The following is a 26,645-nucleotide window of genomic DNA, read 5'->3' as shown; positions in this document are numbered from 1 at the left end:
TCAGATTGAAGGGATAGGAGCTGTGGCTGGGAAGTACATAGCCTTGGAGGGTTAGAATAGCTCAGAACCAGCCCGGCTGCTTATTAATAAAGTTAATAGGCCTTTCTTTGTGTCAATTATTTGAGAGCTAACGGGAGCAGATAAGGTTTTCACGCATAATTACGGACCATAAGACTGAGCTCTGTCCCTTCCATGTCAGAGTCCCACCAGAGGACACCGCTACCTTGGCTCTGTGCACCCTGATCACTTCTAGATCTTTCTTCACTCTCTAACCTCTTTCTTTACCTGCACCTCCTCAGTGCAGAAGGGTTTACTGACTGCGCTGAAAGGCTGGAAGCTGACCACCTGACTGGCTTCTTCCATCTCTATGCCTGCCTCTCCCACTATTCTATGACATGAACTGACCTAGCACAGAGACAGTTGGGGACTTTGCCAAGAGCTAAGCATTGTGCCTCAGAGAGAAAGTGGAGAACAAAGTCTAATGGAGTCAGGGAACAAGGCCAATCCAAGAAAGACTCTGACAGTGTCACTTACTTTTGTGACCTGAGCCTTCAACTACCATCTTCAGTATAAACTAGAATATGGTGGGCGTTCTGACTCCCTGGAAGCAAAAGGACAGAGAAAGCCATTGCCTGACCCTACTTCGCTGCAGAGACACAGAACGTAGCAAGGCTTGCAACATGCTCCAGTAAGCCATGAGCCATCGAATCCTTGTCCCAGCTTCTCAACTCTTCCAAGCAGCATATACAAAGAAAGGCTGCACTAGAGTGTGTAGCTTCTTACCCTCTCTATAGTTGAGAACTGAGTTCTATGCTACAATTTGCTATGTGATCTTGGGAAAAACACTTAAGGTCGACAAACCAGAGAATCCCAGAAAGCAAGGCAAAAGGAGACCTTTATTTGTATTTTTTATTTACTATATGGGGCAAGTGCATAGAGGCTAGAAGACAAGCTCAGGTGTACTTCTTCCTCAGGAATCATCCATCTTCCTTTCTGAAACAGGGTCTCTCACCAGGCAAGGGCACACAGAGCAGGCCATGCTCCTTAACTTCCCCAGCACAGGGATTACAAGTATATTCCACCACACCAGTTATATTTGTTTTGTTTTGTTTTGTTCTTTGTTATTTTGGGTTTTTTTTTTAACTCTAAACGTGGGTTCTAGAAGTCAAACTCAGGTCCACAGGCTTGTACAGCAAGTACATTACTGACTGAGTCCTCCCCATTTCCCCAAGAGAACTTTAAACTGTCTTGTCCCAACAGCCATACAAGGGGCTGAATTACCAGGGCTGCCCAGTATGCGCCTCAGACTCCACTTCCCCACAACCCTTCGGGATCCCTGCCAAAAAGTGAACAAACACCCACTCCTCAGATGAGGTGAGGCCCAGGGATTGGCCACAGTCTGGCTACATTCCAGTAGGAAGAGCCAATCTAGAACAACAGAAAGTCCATCTCCTCTACTAAGTCTGACCCCTGTGAATAGTCTTTGCTACTGTACTAAGTGACGAGAAGTCCACCTCAAAGGTTTCCAACAAAGGGCAAAAGGTTCTGAAAAACTATGAGGAGAAGACGCCCACTGGCCTGTAGTGGACAGATGCTCTGTGCAGAACTATCACAGAACAGTTCTATCCAAGCAGGGTACAGAGCTGAGGGGGTATGCTATAGGAACGCAATGGGGTGTAGGGAAGAGGGGAGGACTGGGCCCTCTGAGGAGAGCAGCGGGCAGGGAAGGCATAGAAGAAGAAAGAGCAGGTGAGCCCAATCCTGGCGAAACTAACTTAATGGCATCAAAACTCAAAACAGGAAGAAAAGCTAAGAAAGAAATACATGGGAACATCAGAGGCTATCTCCTTTCTCAATATAACGGTATTACAGGAACACTCTCAGTATGCAAAGCCTATTTTGTTTTCAGGTCATTCTTAGATTACATCATAGAGTGGCTAGAGCCGTCTCGTACCTTATTATAAATAAATCACTAGCTTAAATCAGAGAATGAGCCAGGCCCACTGAATTATAAGGAAAATATTAGCTCATTTTTAATAACCGATATAATTCAAGTCAGTTGCCATTGAGGCGGTGAGGTAATCCTGTGCTAAACAGGCCCAAGGAGAACCAAGGAGGGTCAGTGCAAGTCCAATCACACTGTGTAGCTATACAGAAGCGGCTACCAGCACTTGCATGATGGCTGTCCTCTGAAGCAGGAAAACAGCATTACTTTTACCAGAGATGCCCCAAAAGCCTCCCTCACTAAAACTACTTGTGGACATTTTTTTTCTCAGAGCTACTATTGCCCAATTTCAGAGACGAGCATCACATGGTATTTAAATTTATACCTACTCCTGAAGCCACTGGGGCAAATGTGCAACAATGAGGGTTTTAGTTACCCAGGAAAACATGAAGTCTGTAGAAACTGCCATGCAAGTGCTGAGGTGCCCTCCCTGTCACCAGGGTACTAAGAACTAAGGGCTATTTCAAGCAAAGAAGTATACCTCTCCCCCAGGTATCCCCCAAAAGAGAAAAGAAAACCAGGGCTGGAGAAATGGCCAGCAGTTAAAAGCACTAGCTGTTCTCACAGAGGACTCAGGTTCAGTTCCCACCACCTACAATAGCTCCCAACTGCATTTAACTGCAGTTCTAGGAAACTTTTTTGGCTTCTGTAGGCACTGCACACATAAGGTGCGCAAATGTGCATGCAGAAAACACTCATACGTCTAAAATGTCATTAAATAAATCTTTAAAAAGGAAGAGACAAAACCAATGCTGCACCGACTAAATGAGGACTTCTCGTAGCTTACCACGGTGGCAAGGACTGTCTACAGAAGAGCAGACCCAGTGGAGAAAACGGGCTTAGAGTAAGCCCAGTCAACAGGCAGCATGTGCACAATCCTGGAGTGCAGAGGGCGGGGAGTGGGCACTTTACACCCCACGGTCAGAAGATGCCCAAGTAAGATTCTGTATCTAGTATGCGGTTTTCCTTTTCTAGATCCCAGCTTTAATGTGTAGCCTTCACCCACGGAACAAAGTCTATGTGTTACTATGTGCTTTTAATACAAACAAAATCATGGATAAGAAAGACTTTGGATGCACTAAGTGGGGGGGGGGCGGGGGGGAGAGACCATCTAGCAGAGAGCAAGAACTTTCTGGCCAGTAGTAGCGTTTTTAATGGCCACAGCTATGCTATCCTCGGTCTTGGGCTTCCAGGCAAATAACCTTGACCCTAATTTTAAATCTCTCATTTCCATTAACTTTGAGAGAAGCGATTAAGACGAACACCATGGGAGCCTGACCCCGTCTATAAGATAAGATGACCTGCTGAGCCTGTTTTTATGAGAAGACTATTTTGGTAGGGAAAAGAGACGGATGCCCTGGAAAGAAAGGCTCTGCCAGACAGAAGGTATTGGCTGAGGTTTCCTGTCTGATCCCGTCAGCCTCACAGCAATGTTGTGCATCAGCTCTCTGTTCCTAATGCAAATGTTATTCATAACTACAGAGACATACTGTCTGAGCCAAGTAATACTGATTTATTCAACGTCTCAGGACATAGCATGACCCAACAGAAGCAGTACATCCCTGAAATACAACAGAAGGGACATGACGGAAGAGGCTCCGGGAATCAGGTTTGACCTACTTTTACCTAATCTGTTTCTGGAATAGGAGAAAGGTTAGAAACAGAGAGGAAAGGATGCCTAAAGGTTACATGGACTCATTACAAAGAGACAGGGTGGCCAGGTCGGGGGGTGGCAGGGGGGGTGGATGTTAAGAGGAATGTCATGAATCCTCCCTACACTGCACAGATTGGCCCTCTGCCCAGCTCCTGGCATCTCACCTACACAGCTGAGGGCTCAAGCAAGAATCCCAGCCATTTCCACCACGGCAGCTCTGACTGCTGACTAAAGCCAAAACTGTAGAGGTGGGAAAGAACAGCATTAGCTGAAAGCTTGTGATTCTCCTCCCAAGACTCGGGCCAATTTTGGATTCTATGCTGTTGGGTATCAATGTTTTCATGAAGGATCTCAAATGGAATTGTCCTCTAAAAAGTTTCCCAGGCAAACTCATCTACAGAGATGCTGAGTTTACTTCAGTAGCTCCATGTAACCCCCAACTCTCATCTTAACACATCATATGTAACCTGGAAGCCTGGAAGCAGCAGTCCCTAAAAGAGTCCCATAAAGCCCACGTTCTAGGAATCATGCCACGTGACTCCCTGCCATTGCCCATGGGCTGGCTATAGAAATACCCACCTAACAAAGAGCAAGCAAGCACCGCTTACAATATGGAAACCCTTTTGACGCTCGGAGAAGATCACGTGACTGGGCTATGTAGAGGATTTCCCCCAATGGGACCTTCAGAGGAATCTACAGGGATAGAAAAACTCACTTGCAACCTCATGAGAAGTCCTGGGGGTCACATCAAAGCTGCCAAATCTCTGACCTGCAGAAACTATGATTCAAAAGATGTTTCTTGTTTTAGTTGATAATTTAGGGAAACTGTTACACAGGATAATACTGCTAATACTGCATCAGATTCTGAAACGTCCCAATTCTGGAATACTTTAATGGACTTCCCTCACTAAATCTACCATTTTTCATTAAGCCTAAGAAGCAGACTGCCAAAGGTTCAGTATCAGGAACTCTTGAAAGAAACACTAGAGCTCAAGAACACAGAAATGCTTTCTGGCTTTTGAGAGAAGACCCAGGCACACCCTGGCCACACACACACATAACTGTAAATATAACAGCAGTATATAAATGTCACTGAATCATTTTCTGCTGCAGCTTCTAGTTAGAGATCAGCTAGAGAAAGAAGCACATATGAAATTTTGACCTGTTCAATCAAATTTTGATGTTACCTATATCCATTCTCAGATACTGACCAGCCTCTGTTGCTCAAACTATGCTCACAGGCCCACCCTACCATCCCCCTGTGCTTATGTTAGAGACCAGTCCTCTTTCCTGGAGACTTTCCCTAAGAGCCCAATTCTCTCCACCCTCCACCCCCCTTTGTTTAGGCCATGTGAAATCTGTAACTGGGATTTACATTCCTTGATCTCCCAATCCTAAAGCTCTCACAAGGCTTAAAATACATTTAATAATAAATAAAAACGCAATGAGAGAGCATCTTCCCAATGTGTATGACTATGTTCTCTAGGTTCCTCCCCTTAAAGCTTCTAGAGACCAGGGAGCATGCCTAAGCCACCATAATAGCTTAAGGAGTCTAAGATTGGTCTGTGCATGTAGCTCAGAGCCAGACAATTTGCTGATCATATATACAAAGCCACGGGTTCAGTCTCCAGGACTCTCCACTGCAGAAAGAAAAAGGGACTCTGAAGTTGCTAACTTTTTGACAAATACTAGAATCAGGAAAGAAAACAAGGGCATATGCTATAACCAGAAGTTGTTTGGCAACAGTCTACAAAGGATCTTTCACTCGTTCACACAGGCATCAGACACGGAGTAACCCAATGAGAAAGAACACTCACAACTCTCGCAGGACCATGCCAAGGAGAGAAAGAGGTACCCTCACTGCACCAGAAGCCGAGGGAGAACAGTGTGGAACCAGGAGGAAGACTGAAAAGAGAGGTCTCTAGCTTTTCTTCAATGGACAACAGCCATAGCTCCTACAAGACCACCCTGCTACATGAAGACCAACAGACTGGGGAGACTGTGCAAGCCTTGGTTCACATTTACTAAGTCCCCTTGTAATTTGTGAAACAAGTAAATAAAAATGAAACCTGGCTTAGCAGATGGTGACAAATGCTCAGAAGCCAGCTGGCCAAGTAGCTGCAGGGAGCCAAGACATACACCTCTAACAGAAATGACCAAGGCTTTGTTTCCGGCAGAGATTAATACCTGGTAGCTCTTAAGACCAAAGCGGAAATATTAAAAACCGAAAGTCCTTGGCTACAACAATTGTACATTGATATCCAAAGAGGGAAATAATTTCCTTCCTGACTCCCACTGGGCCAAGCATGCTTGGGGCAGAAGGTGTGATTATAGGAACAAACAAACCAAGAATAGTCCTACAGGCTAGTCTACAGCTTCTCCAGGTCTCCAAGTACAGAACTGCCTAGGACTGCATCTACCTCCGCGAATCTCTTACTGCTTTAGGGTCAAGTTGAATGATGAATAAAGCTCCAAATCTAGTTTCTTTCCAAGACTCAGAGCAAGTTAGTCCTCACTTAGTCCTGGGTAGGACAATGTTTGGGTATGGAGAGGGAGGAATGCCAAGCATGAATACTACATACTAGGCAAAGTGCTATACTCTTAACCTTTACACAACCTTACTTTTAGTTCATTTTGAACCTTGAAGGAAGAAAACAATTACAATAACCTATCATGAGTGAATAGGCTACACTTGATAAACTATGACCAACAGACTTGCACAAAACAAACATAAGGGGCAGGCAGGACAATCAATGCGTCCTAAAATCCTGAGACTGGGAAACTAAAAACAAAGCAAGGCTAATACTTGCAGGCTTTGCGCTTTGTGTTCTCTCGATCCTGCCATCCTCTCCCTCACTCACAGTGACTGAGCCACACCGCTCACAGAAGCCTCTCTCAATGCTGTGGCTTGTTCAGTCCTCACAAAACCTGCTGTCCAGCCTTATCTGTAGTACAGTCCCTGGAACTACTCAACAGATTCAGACAGTACCTGCTTGAGCACCTCTAAGGAAAGGGACACTCCCAGCCTTCAGGCTTATTCTTCTAGCCATGAAAATGTGTCAGACTATGAAATGTCCCACCAGACTATGGGACACACAAACAAGGTCCTCCTGACTAGATGCTATGTCCTTGAAGGTCAAGGTCGTATGTGTCCCAGCATCTTCCTTTTCTAACCTCACTCTTGTAAGCAGTGCATTAGTATAGAGTACAGCTGCCCTTTCAGAAGATGAGTCAAGGGTTGAAGCATGGCACTGTAATAAGGATGAGAACAAGGCTTCTGGGCCTTTCTCCCCAGCAGTAAACTGCTGTGAGGAGCCAGTCACCTCTGCTGAGTGGCTAACATCAGGCACAGCCTCTAGTGTGTATATTTCAAGTAGCAGACTCCCATCCTTTTGGTCTCGGTGACGGGTTCATCAATGTGCAATAACTAAGGCCTCTCTTAATGTAGCAACAAGGCTCACTTTCCTGCAAACAGGAAAGCAGATGTCTTTATCCTGGTCAATGGATAGCTATATAGATATCTTCAACCTGGTCACTGGTCAGCTACCTCCTAACCATGAAGCAAGTATTTTGAAGATGATAAAGCCAATAACCGAAAAAGGGCAGCACCAACAACACTGCAGAGAACCAGACTGGAGTCCTGCTCAAGCTGAGCCTGAAGCCAACTCCCCTCTAAACTATGTCTTCTGCATCTGCAAGGCCACCCTTCTACCTTGCTCTAAGTAATATACGGCAAGGGCATGCCAGTGCTTCAGAAGCAAGAGTCACCATGGATTCCTAACTAACCTCAGGATATCAAAAACTTCTGAGCTTTTTCCAGCCTCATGAAGGCAGTCTTTCTAGTTCTGCCATTACACCATCTGAGTTCGCTAAATCCAAGTTCAAGGCTACCACAACTTCATTTTAAACACTGAGAAACTCAAAAGATGAAGCAGGTAACAAAGATTCCCGCTGATGCTGAAGCCCTAAGCTGGAGGCCCAGAGGACTAGTCAAGCCCATGTCTGAAATTTTATTAGAGAAACATGGCCAAGTTAAAGCCAAAGAGTGCCAGTACCTATGCTATGGAGACCAATCATCCAATGAAGGGAGTATAACAAAGATAAAGAACGCAGGGGCGAAACACAAGGATAAACTCAGCTATACTTTCAAATCAAGTTGGGTTTTCCCAATCACAACAGCACACACAGTGATCTGACAAACTCCACAACACTCAGAGTGAGGTTTACTTATGAAGTTTAATGCAAGTTCTTGTAGTATGTAGGGACCGATCGATCCTCATCATGGAGACCATAGGATGAGAGTCAGTAAAAGTCTCAGCAATAATTCCCCAATTACTTTCCTTCAGCTCACCGCCAAGATACCACCAGGTTACATCATACCGAGGATTCTTTATGCCATATTCATCCTATATCTGTGAAATATTGAGCCACAGCCGGACAACTCACCTGATGACTATTATCCTTCCTTCCACACAGCAACAACATTCACATTCAATTTGCAATGGAGAGCTAGCAGGTCATTAAAACAAAGGCTCCCACCCTCTGCATGGCTGATAGCCCTCTCCACCTCCAAAGGTTGATGGGAGAATAAAAAGAGGTTGTAAAAGGGACACTACACAGAAGGAATAAGCAAGAAACATCTAGGGCTGGAAAGATGGCTCAGAGGTTAAGAGCACTGACTGCTCTTCCAGAGGTCCTGAGTTCAATTCCCAGCAACCACATGGTTGGTGGCTCACAACCATCTGTAATGGAATCTGATGCCCTCTTCTGGTGCGTCTGAAGACAACTACAGTGTATTCATATGCATAAAATAAATAAATCTTAAGAAAGAAAGAAAGAAAGAAAGAAAGAAAGAAAGAAAGAAAGAAAGAAAGAAAAAAAGAAAGGAAGAAAGAAAGCTTTGATCAAGACTGTGTCAACATGGGACTTTTCCCTGCCCCTCATTAGGTCCCTCCTTTGTTTAAAAGAAAGAAAGAAAGAAAGAAAGAAAGAAAGAAAGAAAGAAAGAAAGAAAGAAAGAAAGAAAGGAAGGAAGGAAGGAAGGAAGGAAGGAAGGAAGGGAAAGAAGGAAGAAAGAAAGGAAGGAAGGAAGAAAGAAACATCTAATTACTTTGATTTCTTCCTTTCCAAATGCAATCAGTGTTCCCTGTCATCTTCAGGAAACAGCCTGAATTTCAGCCTTTCAATTTCAGTAACACCTCACTTCTTACCAAAGGAGGAAAAGGGAGTCGGACAGTTACTGGGAGATGAAAGAACTGCCACTGAGTTTTCCTCCATTTTCTCTGCATACCACCTTGCAAGAAGTGAAGCCACCTTTGCTTTGCCACATATTCTACTGGCATTATGCCATCTAGCTTATTGCCACAAAAACAATTCAAAATTATATTAATGATGATGATGATAAACACTTCAGAGTTCTCCAGTTCTCAATTCTTGTTACCAGCATCCATTATTTCTAAAATTGATTAAACCATGCATATTGTTATCAAAAAAAAAATCGTATTTCAGGCAGGACTCACCAACCGAGTAACAATGTCTTCCCTCCAGTGAGGGGACGGTGAACAGCAACAAGAGCAGAAGCACCTGGCTCGCTCTCTCTACTTCTGAGCCTGTGTTCCTACCTGTGGAAAACAGAGAGAAAGGTTTGAGTCTATAGGTTCAGAGCACCCTCAGTACTTCCTAGGTTAGGCCATACTGCACAATGTCTGACTGCCTTCTAGACCTCCCAAACCGTCAGTCCGTACCAGGTACTTTTTGTTTCATAAGTCTGTCTCAAAAGAAGGGGAAAGAGAATATTCTCACCCTTCAGATCTCAGCACCATGGGAAAAAGCCTCATCTAAATACTGCAAGTACAAGATAGGTCCAACAGAGGCAATTGTGGAAGAAAAAGAAAGATGACTTAGTGGCCCTCTGAATTTCAATTTCCTTACCTGTAATATGTGAACTACTTCAAAATCTTATTACTCCTTGGTAACTCCTCAACACAGACATACCACTGAAAACTATGGCTCTTCTCTTGGAATTATGCAAAGTAAACTCCAGGGCAGTGGCCTATTATAAAACTTGTCCATGATAAACATAAATAAAAACTACACCCTTGTTCTCATATTATCTTTGAGCATTTTCTAACTAAACATGTGATTGCTTCATGTCCATGGTATCTATCATCCCATCCGTGTATAAACTTAGTTAGGTTAAAAAATGAATAAAAATAAAAATAAAAATAAAATAAAATAAAGTGACTTCCCTAATTCTTCCTCAATAAGATGACCTGGGCACCAGGGTGGGGAAGTGGCCATCCAAGAAACCATCATTAGTTTCAAGGGATTTAGGACTTGATCCACTAGATCTAGTTATGCGCATCTTTAACAGGGTACACAGACTAAGACAGGGATTTGCCTTGTGTTATAAGCTCTAGCATACCCCAGTAATAAAAAGGAATTCCATAGCAAAAATGGAGTTTAATGAGATGAGACCACTGAAGCAATTCATTTCCATAAGTTAGTTTGTAGTCTTCAGAAGATCGGAAATCTCAAAAATCATTTTCACTGGAGGTACGATTTCAAGTGTTCAGAGAAACTGACAGATAAGAGGCCAACTTTAGAATTGTGGACAGTACAATCTAATACAAAAAATCCAAACCCAAAACGCCATAAAATCAAAGTTCCCTTATGCAGAGCAAGGGGCAGGGCTGGGGAAAGAAACACAACTTCTCAGATGTCTAAGCCTTGCTAAAAGTCACAGCTGTCCCCCCTTGTCCCTGGGGAGTTACATCCACTCTGTAGCTTCTCCCCATGTGCCCATGGAAGGGGCCTCCCTTTCCCACAGTCAACTTCTCCTTTCTTCTTTGCCATAAAGAGAGCAAGCAGCTTTTCTACAGAACGGCTGGGAAATGATTGAAGCTCCCATGCAAACAAACCATTAGCAGGGTTCAAATGCAATTTAAATTACCAGTTGTTAAAGTGCTCCTCAATTTCACAGTAAGTTTCCAAGGAGAATTATATGCTATATACTATTTAATTGGTTGTTTTCTATTTTTTAACATCCTTTTATTCCCTTCACCCTTATATTTCAGAAGTGTCTATAAGAGCTTCCCTTTAAAAAATTATATATTGTTGAATAGATTAAATGTAAAGATTGAAAGGCATCAGAGAAACAGCTGCAGGAATATGCAGCTCGGCAGAAATCGACAGCTGAGGAAACCTCAAGCCCTGGAGAATTTTAAACCTTAGATATCACTAACAGTACCCACACCCTTACAGTGAAGGCACTAAAGCCCTCTGGGAGAGAAAGAAGGCTTGGCCTGAAGCTCTCCCTGAAACCCCTCACAGCTCCCAGTTTCCAGCCTTTGCACATATCTCTTTCACGTGCTGTCTTCTAGATTCCCAAAGATGGTGAGAAATCCTCAATGAATCTGACCTGCCCCTTATACTTTTTAAAAGAAAATATGTGCCGGGCAGTGGTAGTGCATACCTTTAATCCCAGCACTTGGGAGGCAGAGGCAGGCGGATTTCTAAGTTCGAGGCCAGCCTGGTCTACAGAGTGAGTTCCAGGACAGCCAAGGCTACAGAGAGAAACCCTGTCTCGAAAACACCAAAAAAAAAAAAAAAAAAAAAAAAAAAAAAAAAAAAAAAAAAAAAAAAAAAAAAAAAAAAAAAAGAAAGAAAAAAGAAAATATGGATCCCTCTTCATATAGCCCCCTGATTTCTAAACTGGAAATGCCAAATGTCTCCCCGAAAGGGAGGAAGAAAAGGGGAGACTGAAGAACAGGTTTGAAGAAGCAGAGAACAATTACAAGAAACTCGTGGAGACTCATCGGACAGCCTAAGAGGCTTTGTGACTGCAGAGTCCCATTGCTTTATCTGGCCCCAAAGCAGCAGCTACCACGGAGAAAGAAGACAGAGAATAAACAAGGCCAGGCAGGCCATGGCATGTGTGCAAATACAGGGGTTTCTAAAATCCATCAGGAGCCCAGTCCTAAATCCAAGTCTTGTGTAAATGATTTTAACCTCTCCAAGCTCAAGTTTCCTGTGAGTAACTTAGGGCTGGCAGATCCCACCTGCTGGTGAGGGTGTGGACAAACATTTCCTGGAATGCTGCAGATGTAGGACAGAGAGAGACCACACATGGTGCAAAGATCACCTCTTTCCAAAATTTCTATAAATTCCCAAGGACCATGGCTCTAAAGATATAATTTATTCAAAACAATATAAACCATTTTTTTCCTCTATGATATGTGATGTTCCTTCAAACTAAATGCACTTATGTTATCCTTTTCAAAAATAAAATACATGGACACTTTACATGTGTTTTCTTTCTAATGCAAACTCTTTGAAAATGATAATTTAAAAAATATTTCCAAACCTAATTGTTAATTACACATTAATCAGCCTCACTTGCAAAATCTTATTTAAACTCTCCATCATCACTGAGAAAGAGTTCCTACTTAGACACAAAGGAACCTGAGGACTGGAATGCACATCAAATATTTGGGGGCTAATAGTCCCAGTCTAGAACCAAAGTCTTCAAAACCCAAACCATATGACAAGGGTTTTATTAATTACAGTCACAAATAGAATATAGACATTTATTCTACTTCTCAGGGCAGAAATATACCTTTAAAAAAAAACCTGCCATTTTCACACTTCAGATTGCTTTGGTATAAAAATAATGGCTTCATTTTAAAAAGAAAAAAAAATATTTATGTAAGAAACCTGCAAATCTGTTGTCTATTCTACCTTGAGGTTAAGTTCTTAAAGAAAAGCTCAGAGGCCTGGCATTAGTGATCCCCTATAGGTGTCCAGAACATAATGGCCTGAGGAAGGCTAGTCACTAAATGCCATCGGATCAGTTCTAAAGCAGAGTCTCAATGGCTGTGCTCTTGATGAAACGATTTCTGAGTAAGCCTGGCACTGACTTCTGGGAGCCCAGGCATAGCTGCTAGCTGACATGATGGTATATTCCCTGCAGTCATAAGATGCTGAGATGGGTAGACATGCCCCAAGGAACTTACAATCTCCCTGTGGGAATGCTAGAGTACCCAAGAGGGTGACGAGACTGCAAAAGCAAGTCCATGACATGTTCTGCTGAGGTCTGGAAGTCCTCTGCAGAGGGAGTGGCTTCCCAAGTAAACCTGGAAACCCAAGAGGATTTCCACATATGAAGAAAGAGACCGGGCACAAGGTAACAATGGACTCAGGGAACCAGTAGGCACAGGGAACCAGTGGGCACAGGGGGCCAGTGGGCACAGGGGGCCAGTGGGCACAGGGGACTAGTGAGCACAGGGGACCAATGAGCAAACATCAGCCTTAAGGATGACCTCAGAGTACTCTCAGAGACCCTAATGAGGCTAGAGGCACAGAGCTAACTGGATAGAGAGGGACAAAAAGCTGGAGGGGGATGTTACAGCAAGAACAGGGAGAACTTGATATCCTGGCCTAAAGTGCTTAAATTGTAAGAATACTGGGGAGGGGGCTGCATTTGGGGAAATGACACAAGAAAAAAAAGTTAAATACCTCAGCCGTCACTTAAATAAAGGATCCTCTTCCATAGTCAACCGTCCATAACAGCAAGGTATGAGCCTATAAGGGATGTGACCAGAGGAAAAGATGGATCTCAAGTAGACCCGAACCTACAGCTTCACTGCATCTTTCTTCTAAGTCTGCAACTCTTACACGAAATAAACTAGGTTTCATAACCCAAGCCAAGACCTCCACTCTCTCATGAGAGACAGCTCCCGATGAGCTGAGACCAGCTCCATCCACACTCTTCCCTGACTCTCAAGCAGAGTCCAGTGTGCTCATTTCTGCGTATGCTGAGCAACCCATGACACAACCTCATGGTACCCAGGAAAGATACCAAAGCTCCTTTCCTGGCAACCTAGCACTACAGAGTGGACCCTTCAGTTAACACCACCCTAACCTGCCTGACGTGATCATTTAAGACATGTGAAATTGCTCTTTCCTTTAAAGAAGCCCTGGTCACAATTCTGTACATCCACGGATGCAGGAAAATGAAATACTCTCTCTGCCCTTAAAGAGCTTCGGAAAAAGGAGATACAATAAATATAGTAAAGGTCAAGAACTGAGGAAAAAGCAGATACTGAGGTACAAGTCCCAGAACACACTATGACATGGGGTGATCATTTATTTATACCCATGTGATAGAAAAGAAACTCAGTTATGCACCTCAGCCGACCGCTAGGAAGTACCACAAACAGGAGCCAAACCTGGATCATGTTTGTAAGCACGATCACACACACTCTGCTGTCTACCGGCTAACTGATGCAGGTTACCACAACAGAACCGTCTTCTAGGGCAAAGGAGGTGGTGGTGGGGAGCAGATGGTGACTGAGATTAGCTCTTCTATAGGTCAACAGGAGTCTACAGAGAGAAGTGAGGTCATCTCAGACTAAAGGAACGGCGTGAGCAGAAGCACAGAGCTGAGTGAATGCAGGGTATGTGGGGAGAGGCAGAGACTGTGCTAAGTGAGCAGGGGTATGGAGGATATCTATGGTGGACACATACTTGGTTATGGTGATGAGAGCCCCTCCATACAAGGGACAGGAGTCTTGCTTACAACTCTGACTACTAGAACAATCGTACACACCAAAGGGAAGCACGGCATAATTTCAGAGTTCCTTGGGATTTCACGTTCCAAAGCAGGGGCCAACCAAATAAGTCTTTTGGAATCTGGGCCAGGAAACAAGATAGGCCCTCAGGTTTCTTTGAGCCAGCATACAGAAATAAGCTGTACACAGTGTTGACGTTAGGGGTGAGAACATCTTTGTCTCTTCTATACATCCTGACCTTGAAAAAAAGCTACTAGTAAATTTCAGACCCCAGCTGAAGCATAAGCTCTCAGGCTTCCTGAACAGGGCATGGGGAGTAGGGTGGGAATCAGAGTCAAACACACTGTCCTCCACTCCTGGGTCGTTCCAGTTCTTAACTGCAGAGCTTCCCCAAGTCACTTCCTTTTAACAAGGACACAGGGTATTAGAAATGACATTCCTGAAGCCAGGTTACTATGACAGCAGCTAATCCATGAGGCTAAGATGAATACATGCTTTGTACATGTAAACTGACATGTTCAGCACAGGTGCTGCCCCGCAGAAGGCACCACGTTGATAATGCAGTATGAAAGCTGCCCAGTCCTCCTGGAGAAGTGGTCTAAATCTGGAGTTGTCAACAGTTTTTTCTCCTGCTGAAAATTGAGCTGTATTCCCCAGGCAAGCCATTACATCTTTTTGTGCCAAATTGTTTTCATCTTTTAAATGACCCAGTAATCCCACTTTGGGCAATATACATAAGGGAATAATCCAGAAGGAAAAAAGATGGCAATTTGTTCGGAGATGTTATTCATAGTGCTATTTCTAGTTCTTTATATATCCCTCTATTATAGCACTTATCTCACTGTGCTGTAATTATCCGCTCCCCTTCCCTACGCCTCCAAATTATCTCTGAATCAATCCCCAGCACCTAGCACAATGCCTGGCATACAGTAAGAACTCAATAAATGTTTGTTGACTGAATGGGTAATAGGAAAGAGATTTTCAAAGAAACGAGTGAGCACAAACACAGCATAGTTTTTAAGAGATTGTGTTAAACTGATTTCTTTTTTCCCTGTAGAAAAACCTCGTAACTTTAGACTGCAAACTATTTCAAGAGGACTATTTAAAAAGCTTCAGGAATGATTGCCCGCTGAATCAGTTTAGTGGTTTTTTGAAAAATGTCCATACTCAGCCAATTGTCATGCAGGTGGCTAAGGAGTTCCCAGAGCCAGGAGACCCATGCAAGGTCCTTCTGGCCTGGGGACTAGAGGTAAGTAAGGGCTTAGTCAAGTAGCTTCTCCACAGAATTCTGAAGCTGCTTTGCTGTGGGATTCTGACTAAATTCCCTAACAAGTCAGAGACCTTTCTCTCCACTGAAAAAACAAGGGTATTTTCTGAAAAGCCCAGCTCATGCAAAGGATGCCCAGAGAGGCCGAGGCAATAGAAAGCTTAGCTCAAGTGAAGAAGGCGGGCAAATGGCCTTCTCACCACAGCCTCAAGCCACGAGAGGTTTTAATGCAACAGCCTCTCTGGCATCCCTGGGCCTTGCAGGCCCACTTTACAGGATGGAAAGTGTGCTGCTAAAGGTACAAGAATAAGAGACAGAAAACATGGTGAAAAAGGACTAGAGACACAGGTCAGTGATAGAACTTATACTTAGCACGTGTTGAAGAAAATAAAAACATAATGTGTTTAATCACTCAGAAAGTGTCACATTTTTGGTGGAAAAGAATACTTTATATATATATTATAAATACACAGATAATATAATACATATTATCTAGAGAGAGCAAAGGGAGACACACATTCTGAAGGCCTTGTTTGGAGGTATTCTAACAGCTCTAAGCCAGGAAATCAGAAGCCAGAAGCTGCTGCACCCTCAATTGCTTGACTAAAAGCTGGGAGTAGAATTCCAAGACAGGAGAGTTCACTGTCTTAGGTCTGCAATTGTTATAACTTCTCCACAAAATAACACTCATGTGTGTTTATGAAGCTCTGGGTCCACTCAACTTGACAATTCTCTAAAGGAAATCACACTCCTGCATCCTACTGAAAACAGTTCCTGAACTTCTCCCTCCCTCATCTCATGCTACAGCAACGCTGGAGCAGTCCCGGCCCTCCCCACCCCCTCATGTGGAATGTACCAAAAGTCTCTAAGTTTTGTGCTTCTGCTACTGCCTTCACATAACAAGGAACTCCTCCTACAGCTGCCAGAAAGCCGATTGTAAAATGTAAGTCCAGTGGTTGGTCACCAACAGACCTGGACTTGGGACTTGGAAGCAAGCTCAGGGGTCTCATGGTGCACTCACCCCTCTCAGCCCTCCTAGCTCTTGGATGTTGCTTTTGCATCTGCAGTCATGACCTGCTTGCACATCACGCCCCTGCCTTGCCCTTTCCTTTACTTGGCTGGCCCTTGTCACTCAGATTCAGTTGGAACTGAAGAGTCCCTCCCCCACATTTTGTCCATGCCCTTCCCTCACTTCCTTGCTTATTTCTTATCTCCTCCCCAACACACCCTTGCTACTTTGTACATTTAATTATGCAGTCTGTACTCTGCGCTGGCGTACTACCCACAACAGAACAATGCAAGGAGCAGAAACAGGAAAATGATCAACAAAGCTAGAAGACCAGGAAGACAGCTTAGTCAGTAAAGTACTGAGTTCAAGCCTAGGGACCCAGGTTTTATAAAGCCAAGCATGGTGTCACACATTTGTTATTCAAGTAGTAGAGAGGTAGAGACAGGCAGACCCCCTAGAATCATTGGTCAGATCAACCTTGCCTACTTGGTGAGTTCCAAGCAAATAAAAGATCCTATTTAAAAGACCAAAAAAAAAAAAAAAAGACAAGCATCTCAAGATGTTCTCCAGTAGCCTACACACGTGTACATTCACACACACACACAATTTAATAAAATTATTAAAAAAAAAAAAAAATCACATGACACAGAAGAACCCTGGCAGACCAGCTCAGGGTAAGTAACCCAGCCTTGGGCTAACTCCTAGACTTAGCACTAAAGCAGACACAGGTCACTAAGCCTATATGCAAGGACCAATAAGGGGCCTACCTGGGCAGGTTCTCACAATTCCTTACCCCTTGCTTTTCTCACAGGTAAACTAGGATACCATCTGCCTTATAACATGAGGAAATTACCGATAGGCCACAGTGGTTACTATAGAGCGCAGCACAGACCAAGCATCTGCTGTCAATAGCTGCACTTGCTAGGCAAGATTCAGAAAAGAGCATTGTGCTTCCCAAGCAGTACACAGATCAACAGCAGCGTCAGCCAAGGGCCCCCAAGGTGAGCAGGGCCACTCATTATGAAGTCCACTTCTGCCTTGCTTGGAGAACAGTGTGAGTATACTGTCAGGGGAATGCACTGAGAGAAGTCTGGGTTCAAATCCTACCAAATTCGACAAGCAAGCCACACTCTCATGTCCTCCTGCACCTTATGATGCTGTGACAAAACAGAAGATGGACTAGACAACGGCTGGCTCTTGCAGAACTGAAAACTCATCATATCTATACAAAGTCACACGTGGAAAGCCAGTAGGTATCCCAGACTCTGGGCCACACAAATGCTGCACAGCAATGTGTCACATTTCAAGTCCAACCACAGCTCGACCCTGCAGGGTAAGACCGCCCCTCCCCATGTTCCCACACACATTCCCTTTTGGTTTATGGCTTTACCCCTAGCAAGCAGACAACACCCCCAAATTATCTTTCTACCCAACTCAAGCTAGGCCTCAAGTGAGAACAAATATCTGAATAGTTTGGGGGTTTTTGTTTTCCTCAGGCTGCGCCCATTTCTAAATCTCTCTGTGAGAACTGCTCCCCTGGGAAAGTGGCTCTCCCCACTCAAACTTGCAGCACTGCAGCACTGAGGCAGTCAACATTCCTTACAATATTTCCCACCACCCTGGGTATGCCAGCATCCCAGGTCCGCTGGCACAAATGTCACTGGCAATAATGATGTACTCACTTGAGGAGGTCACCACCACAGACAGCTGGCCTTCACTGCCCTTACCCCCTCTCACCAAGCCAGCCCAGGACAGATCCCAGCAGGGATGTGGTCCAGAGCTTGAAGTGAAATGAGCTGAGGCACTCTCTCTTCAGCCTCCAGAACAAGGGGCAGAGGAATGGAGGGGGAAGGGCAGGAGGCGGGGGAGGGGCTCGACTTGGTTTCTGGAAACAAGAATTCAAATCCTGCTTCTCCCAAACCCTGAGTCACCTCCTTCCCTTCCAATAGATGAGTGTGGTGGGTAAACATTTCCATATATGGAGAAGGCTGGAGGATGTCAGAAAACTCTCCCTTCTCTCTGGCACTTCAAGAACATGCCCCACACAAGGCAGACCTCCCTACCCTGAGTAAATCATTAACCCTCACAGACACAGATCTCTCAACTACTATCACACACACCACGTGGAATATTACTCCTAACGCACACACACGCACACATGTGCGTGTGTGTGCCTGTATGTGCGTGTGCGTGTGTGTGTGTGTGTGTGTGTGTGTGTGTGTGTGTGCAGTCCTGTTCTCAGAAACAGCCCCCAATCCAGAAAAGGAAGGGAATGGTTTGAAAGCTTAAACTCTACCTGAAGACTGGTACTGTCCAAAGTGCCACAAGAGACTATCTGTAGAATAGAAGAAAATCTTTGATAGCTACTCATCTGAGAGGAGATTAATATTTAGAATGAACAAAGAACTCAACCAAGTAAGAACAGAAAATTAAACAACCAGACTAATACATGGGCTGAAGAAATAGTTTTCAAAAAGTGAAATACAATTGACAATAAGCAGAAATAGCTTTCAAACAATGAAATACACTGGCCAAGCATCAGATGTTCAACACCACCAAGCAGAAATGCAAATGAGAACTCCACTGAGGTCCCTCTCACTCCAGTCAGTATGTCACTCAGTGTCAATGACTCCTGGTCCCTCACTCTAGTCAATATGTTACTCAGTGTCAATGTCTGCTGGCAAGGATGTGGACAAACACTTACCCTCAAACTGGTGGGATTATACCTGGTCCAGCAACTATGAAAATCAGGATAAAGGATCCTCAAAAAGCTAAATTTAAAACCACCATATGATTCAACTAGCCTGCTCCTAGACACTTACTAACAAAGGGCTTCTAATCAACATGTCAGAGAGATACTCCAACATCAATGTGTACTACAACAACATGTATTACAACTGAGAAATGGAACACAGCAGCACAGATAAAGGAAATGGAGCATACACATAAATATGTACATACATATATATGGCAGGGGTTGCATTCATTAAAAAGAAGAAAGTTATCTCATCTTCAGGAAAACAGATGCTCCTGGTGATGGTCATATTAACTGAATTATTCCAGTCTCAGAAAATGGTGGATATTTTCTCTCATTTGTGGTTCCTAGGTTTTAAATAGATACATAAAATTATTTATGTATATATGACATGAAAGTAGAAGAGGTATAGGGGGACAGCACCTGTGACAGCTGGGGAAGGAAAGGAAGGAAAGGGTGGGGTGTGAAGGGAGCATGCAGCATAACTCTCAGTGTCCTAACACAGCACAGCACTGTGTACAACGTTACAGACACTGTCCTAACACAGCACAGCACTGTGTACAACGTTACACTGTCCTAACACAGCACAGCACTGTGTACAACGTTACACTGTCCTAACACAGCACAGCACTGTGTACAATGTTACAGACACTGTCCTAACACAGCACAGCACTGTGTACAATGTTACAGACAACCAACATTTTTAAGTTAAATTGAGTAAAGAACTAATCAATACCTTATACGTGATAATGCATGTCTAACAATATATATCATTTTCAGTGAAGCAACTATGCCAGGAGCCAGGAATCTAGCCCATGTTACACAGGCACTGAAACAACTCTCCACAGACTTTTGAGCTGGGAAGTTTCCTGGCCACTTGGTTTAGTATGAATTCTGATAATGAGACAGACATCAAGATCCACAATATAGAGTCAAACCAGTCTATTGGCAGAGCATGGGTGTTAGGGGAGGGAAAGACAAATCAGATAGTACAGCTTGTAAAATTAATTGTAAGCCCGAGGTCCTGTGAAATCTTTGATGACTAAGTTGGAACTGTGAGGCTAATCAGGAATGAATCTGGTCAAAGTGACTCAAGACAAATCAGAGAGAGAATGAAAGACAGACATGAGATTAGGTGGGCACTCAGAGAGGCAACCCCAACTACCGTACCTTTGGTTTCTGGTGGCCCCATGTCTTGTGTGAACTTGTTCTACTGCTGCTAATAAAGCTATTCTGAAATGAGATGAGTCCTTTTCCAAATTATAACCAACTCTCAGGCTCTTCGGACTGCACTGTGAGGCTGCTTCTGCTAACATCAAGGAATTGTTAGCTACAAACAGCACTGGGCAAGGAGTAATGGTTCCCAAGCTCCAAGCCAGAACAGTCACTTCTGATTGTACAATGCTATGCAAATCAGTTCTGCTCTGCGGGCTCCCATTCCCTTATCCAAAAAATGGACAGCTAGCCCAAAATTATCCAGCTATACACTCAAAAAGCAGTTTCTTGTTCTTCAGTCCAAACGGACCCTCTGAGCTTATTTTGATACATTTTTTATATTTTAATAAGATATGAACACAAAGATAAGGGATGCACATAGGCATCCAGATAAGGCCCCTACCACCACCCAGCAGATCCCAACTCAGAAACCAGGTCCCACACTGCAGCCCTCCCAGGGGTGAGCAGGAGGGTGGAGAGGAAAGGAAATGGCTCTGTTGGGAGCAGTTTCTGCTTGTGCGTGGACAGGAGCATTTCAGCTGAGAAGTAAGATGTTTCCCTGAAAACACTACGCAGAGAAGAGCCAGGAACTTCCAAAACCAAGGTCCAAGCAGTGAGACATCAGGATAAATATGAAAATCAGAAGAGAAGACTTATATTTACCCTCTGCTGCAAAACATCTACAAGTTAATTTCCTTATCAGTAAAGGGATACCTCATTCCCTGTGTGAATGTGTTCTTTCTTCCTCTTGGCCACAGAAAACCTCTGACCTACTATGCCTGACTGTTCATCAGTCCCCCTTAGCATCTCCACGGTCTCCCATGAGACAGAGATCATATTTCAGACAGCTGTTAATTCCATCTTTGCACAAGAAAGTTCTTCCTTATATGGAACCAAAGTCTGACTTCCTGGCCTTCAACCTCCTGGCCCTGCTCAGCTCCTTAGGACCATATGTCAAGCAATGCTTATCTCACTGTGTTGGAATTCTTGTAGGTAACTGTGTATATAAAAACAAAGCTATCCAAGACCTCGGTCCACAAGCAGTGGTGCAATCCCCTGACCAAGTCACATTGCTGACTCTTCATGAACTGTTACCAACATGAAATCCACTCTACTGCAGATTTTCCAATGTGTTAATGCTAAGCAACATATTCAACATGTACACTGCTATCCTGTGAACTCAAAAGCACCCTACAAAACCCAGTCTCTTCTTCTGCAACCCCTCTGTGTGTTTGTCTGTGTGTGTGTGTATGTGTGTGTGTGTGTGTGTGTGAGAGAGAGAGAGAGAGAGAGAGAGAGAGAAAGAGAGAGAGAGAGAGAGAGCTCAGAAAAGCTAAGCTCTACCACTGAGCTGAATCTCCAGTCTTCTTTCCACATTTTACTTTTTTTTTTTAAATAGAGGGCCACTAAGTGTCTCAGAATGAGCTTCTAGTCACTTCTATACCCCAGGTAGGCCTTAAAATGGAACTCCACATGCTATAGTCTTCATAGTGCCTGGGCTTACAGGCCTGCTAGTAGGCACAGTGAATGGATTTCTTTAGTTCAGTGTAAAACTAAAGAAAGCAACCTTTAAGACTACCTCTCCATCATTTCCTCTGCCAGCCTTTCTACACATCCATCCTCCATGGATGAACTCTGATACAGATCCTGTTCTTCAATATCACAACCCAGTCCCACCAGACCCAAAAAAACATGCACATGTAACACACACACACACACACACACACACACACACACACATCAAAATTCTTCCCAAGAACATTAAGAATGATTTCTGAATGAAAAGGGGCAAGCACAACTCTCAGAACAATATAGGGCAGCGAGGTCAGCATGCCCATCACAGGGTTGGAGCAACTCAGAAATATCAACTGCACTACTGGAATTTGAGAGTCATGGAGACATAAGGGCAGTGCTTCATGTGACTAGTGTGTCCGACCATACATAAATGCCACCCCAGGCAGTCTCCCTTAATCTCTACTCACGACTGCCTACACTGGGGGAGAACATAATTCCCAGTGTGCCAAAAGGAAGGCCAAGGCACAGAGCCAGCACATATAAGTTCGCAAGGCTACAGCAGCAGAAAGTCGACAAAGGAACATGAGGACCAAGTCTCCAGGTATGACTCTACTCTAAACTAAACTCACTGTGCGACCTGTGGCTTACTGTTTAACTGTTCTAAGCCTAGGTTTCTACCCCTGAAAATCAGAGATTACAGCAGGAACTTGGGCCTCCCTCTCTGAGCAGTTGCAAGGATCAGATGAGATAATGAAAATGAAAGCCCTCTGGAAAAGAGTAAGGCCTTCTAAAAGTGTGAGGGATTATTGTGTGATTACTTGTAAATGACTGTGCATTCCATTACAAATACACAAAGCAGTGAGGTCATTCACAAGACAAAGAGATACTAGGCCCTGGGAATTAAAGGAGGATGAGTTGGTACTTTACAGGTTAGGTCTATATGCTGCTCACTCTCGCAGCTCAAAGCTCAGCAGCAGCTGTCAGGGTTTCAAATTCCAAGTCACATGTGTCTACAGGGCAGCTCAAGACAAAAATCTCCCTTTTCAGCTAAAAGCAAACTCTGAGCAAGAAGGAAGTAATAGCGATGGATGTCTGGAAGACTCCTGAGAGTCTCGGTTCCGGGAACGTGGCCTTCAGTGTTTTCCTTGGAGTAGTTGTTAGAAACACGGGCTCCACTCTCACTGCAATAAGCCCGTGGGGAAATAAATGTACAGTAAGGAACTATTTACCGAGGAGCACTGAGGAAGTGTCCAAGCATGAATCAATCAAGGGCTCAAGATATTTCAAGTTGCAGATACCAAAAGGATAAGACGTTCCAACCAGTTAACCCTTCCAGCCCGACTCACAGAGCCTCCACATGGAGTCTGGCACCAGAGGCAGCATGCGGCCAGCAGCAGAGTGAACCAGGACACTGGGTCCCTTTGCACACCGGCCTTCTTGCCAGAGACCACCCTCAAGAAGAGTCGCAAGCAGCTCTGAGGGTGCGGCCTCTTTTCAAGCCTCTTCCAACACTCTGGCTGTCAGGATTCTCTTCAGGACCTGCAAAGAGCCAGGTACTCACCGTCATTTGTGATGGGGCTGTAAAGTCCCAGAAATGCATCCCTATGCTGGTGAGAAAACAGCTCGATGCTGATTATTCTCTCACTGGCACTATGCCATCTGTTTCCCCTGCTAGAAAGATGCCACATTAGAGAGTGGGCTATGATTCCTTGCTTCCCTCCCAGTGGCTGGATTAGACATGGGACTAGGTATTAAAAGCAGTTACAGCAGACAGCAGTCATGAAGGTAGGAAGGAAATAGTAGATAAGAGATTCCAATGTAGACAGCAAGAAGATATGCTAGGGAACAGCAGTCAGCTAGAGTCAGTCTACAGGACATACAGGGCATTAGTGAGGGGGTCCAGAGAGCTGGGTAGAAGCAAAGACATCTCAGAGCAGTGAAGAAAGCTAACTGTTCAGAACTAAAACAGGGAGGTTTTTACTTTGTTTTTGTTACAGAGAAGGAGAGCTCTGATCACACCATTGATAAGATTTTAAATATATATATATATATATATATATATATATATATATATATATCTTTGCTCTTTTGCTCCTCACTGAAGAATACTAATAGTAATAACTATGATGTGATAAAGACTAACTTCACATTAGCAACTCCACTGCAGTTTTCCATATACACAGATGTGTGTGTGGTATGTTATCTAATAGCAATGATAACCCTGTGAGCTAGGCACTCTCTTCCCACATTACAGAGGAAATTAATAATAAAGACAAAATAACATAATTACATCACAAAGAGAGTAGATGCAAGAAGCCAACTAACACGGTTGTTCACAGTACAAATTTGACACTTTGCAATTCCAAAAGCACCCTAACTCCTCCCCCCAACTGCCCACCTTCTAGCCACATCACTTCTATGAGATGAAATTTGTTCCCTATAACTAACATGCATATAACCCTATGTAGCATAACTGCCTCCAAAGGACTTGACAATAACAGTCCTGTTGCCAGGCACCTTCCACACAGTGAACACTCAATAGCTATGTGGGATTAGACAGGCAAGGCTGGGTCAGGAAGGTATAGAATAAAGGCCGTAACAGTTCACTTTTTCTTAGACAGAAATTAAACCAGTCAAAGCAAGATTACCAGGATGAAAAGAGAAGATGCAGCCAGAGTGACATACACAGTTCAAGGTTGCTACGCTCAGGGCAGCTGGAGAGCTCTGTAGCCACTCTGGGCTGAATGACCCTGAACCTCCAGCTGCTGTTCCTGAGGCCTCAAAGGGAGCTCCGCAGATCAAATACTTCCTTGAAAAAGGAAACAACCACATCCCACGAAGATGGGAATGTGAGTTCAGAGAGATGCTTTCAACTAAGTGTCAGGGAGTCAAGGACTTACAGAGCTGGGTATCTCTGCCCTGGGACCCTCACAGCTTGTAGCTATGCTAAACCACTTTGGGTTTTGCCTTCACGAAGAGGTGTTAGGCTACCTCAGTGATTTTCAACCTTTCATCTCTCAGCACAATTTCTCCTTTAAGTGAATACTATGAGATGTTTGGCTTTTAAAGTGAGGGAAATCAGAGCTATGACATAGCACAGGACAAAGAATTCTCAAATTAGAAAACCTGGGTAAAAACCCTATGTTCACTGACCACTGCAGCACATGCCTTTCCCGGCAGATGACAGACTGGAGTTCCAGGACAGCCTAGTCTAAGAAGCAAGTTCCAGGACAGCCAGGGCTACACAGAGAAACCTTGTCTCAAAAATAACAACAACAAAAAAACTCCTATAATCCTATGTTCTCCCAGAAGTTACAAGTTGCCTGTAATGTTTTTCTCTAGAGATGGGACCTGTGAAATACTCCAATAGACATTAACATGCCCATTTATATTTCCAGCTATGGAATCATATACACATCACCAACAAAAACAGGTTGTTTATGCATGAGTGTGTATATCTATCTATGTATGTACATATGTATATACATATTGAATTCATATATATGAATACACATGCATATGAACATGTGTATATATATGCATATATCCATATACACACAACATATGCAACAATAGTAAACAATGCAAAAGAGACTATCAACTTGTGAAAGGGGGGACATTGAAGGAGAGTAACAGAGAGGGACTGAGAGAGAAAAAAGGAGTGGAAAGTGGTATAGTTCTATTGCAAATAGAAATATACATTAAAAGAGTCCTGATGTCTTCTACTTTTTTAAATTTCTGTTTTCTCGCCTGTAAATGAGAAACCATCCACCTCAAATGGTCTGTATGACAACGAGTTAGCTTGGTGAGTTAGCTAACGGGATGCTATGACACAGGCTGCAGTATGATTATCAATTAGCTGTATCTTAGTCCATAAAGGAAAAGCAGATAGCCTCATGCCCTTGTAAACTTGGTGACATGTTCAACCCAAACATATACCCTGGCAATAGTAGAGAATGCGCAAGAAAGACAGGAAATATAATGCTGGAGGGGGTGGCCGTTTCCCAGCTTTCCAGCGCTGCAGTGTGTGGTCCCACCCACCCACATGTCACTAACTGGACCTAGTGGATTATCACGGAGAAGTATTTCGGAGTACAAAGGGAGATGGCAGAAGTAAATGGAGACCAGAGTGTACATGATCGTTCATTGTATACATGTATAAAATTCTCAAAGGTACTTTGTTTTTGTTTGGGGATTTTTTTTTTTTTTTTTTTTTTGGTGTTGGTTGTTGTTTGTTTTAGTTTGAGAAAAACACTCTGAGTCCCAAATTCTCTGAATGGCTTATCTTAAAGTTTGTCTTCTGAATCTCTGAAACTCAAGGCTTTAGATACATGCCACATTTTGACTCCACGGCATGTGCACTGAACTCCAGAGCAGGATGCAATTGAAGTCCTGCAGTTAAAGGGGCACTTCAGGGGGAGGGGTACTAAGCCAGCTCACTCGGGAACCTAGGCAAGTCACTTCCATTTTTTGAAACACAGGTTCTTTATCTATAAAATCAATCCATACATCTGCATGCCTTTTTCACATCACCCTGGAAGCCAGTCAGAAAAGAAACCAGGCATCCTCCCAACACACACATACATACATACACACACACACATACACACACATACACACACACATACACACACACATACACACACATACACAC

The 26,645-nt window shown here is 43.8% G+C and overlaps 1 protein-coding gene across 9 annotated transcripts in view; it reads right to left on the bottom strand.

The window, feature by feature from the left end:
* Lpp (LIM domain containing preferred translocation partner in lipoma) overlaps positions 1-26,645 on the bottom strand; it is a 590,384-nt gene that overhangs the window by 520,030 nt on the left and 43,709 nt on the right. For 3 of the 9 annotated variants that reach the window (XM_031363531.1, XM_031363540.1, XM_031363532.1), the window contains exon 2: positions 9,179-9,280. The exons of 1 other annotated variant lie outside the window; for it this stretch is intronic. The gene's annotated coding sequence lies outside the window, so the exon portion shown is untranslated. Of the gene's footprint in view, positions 1-9,178; positions 9,281-13,175; positions 13,242-18,188; positions 18,208-23,337; positions 23,531-26,645 lie in introns of those variants that run through there. 5 more of the 9 variants (XM_031363533.1, XM_031363538.1, XM_031363534.1 and 2 more) reach the window with 5 other exon arrangements.

The sequence above is a fragment of the Mastomys coucha genome, unplaced genomic scaffold (genome assembly GCF_008632895.1).
Source record: "Mastomys coucha isolate ucsf_1 unplaced genomic scaffold, UCSF_Mcou_1 pScaffold12, whole genome shotgun sequence".
NCBI classification, from domain to species: Eukaryota; Metazoa; Chordata; class Mammalia; order Rodentia; family Muridae; genus Mastomys; species Mastomys coucha.
The sequence above is the reverse complement of the archived record's forward strand: the minus strand, read 5'-3'. Positions and strand labels throughout refer to the sequence as shown.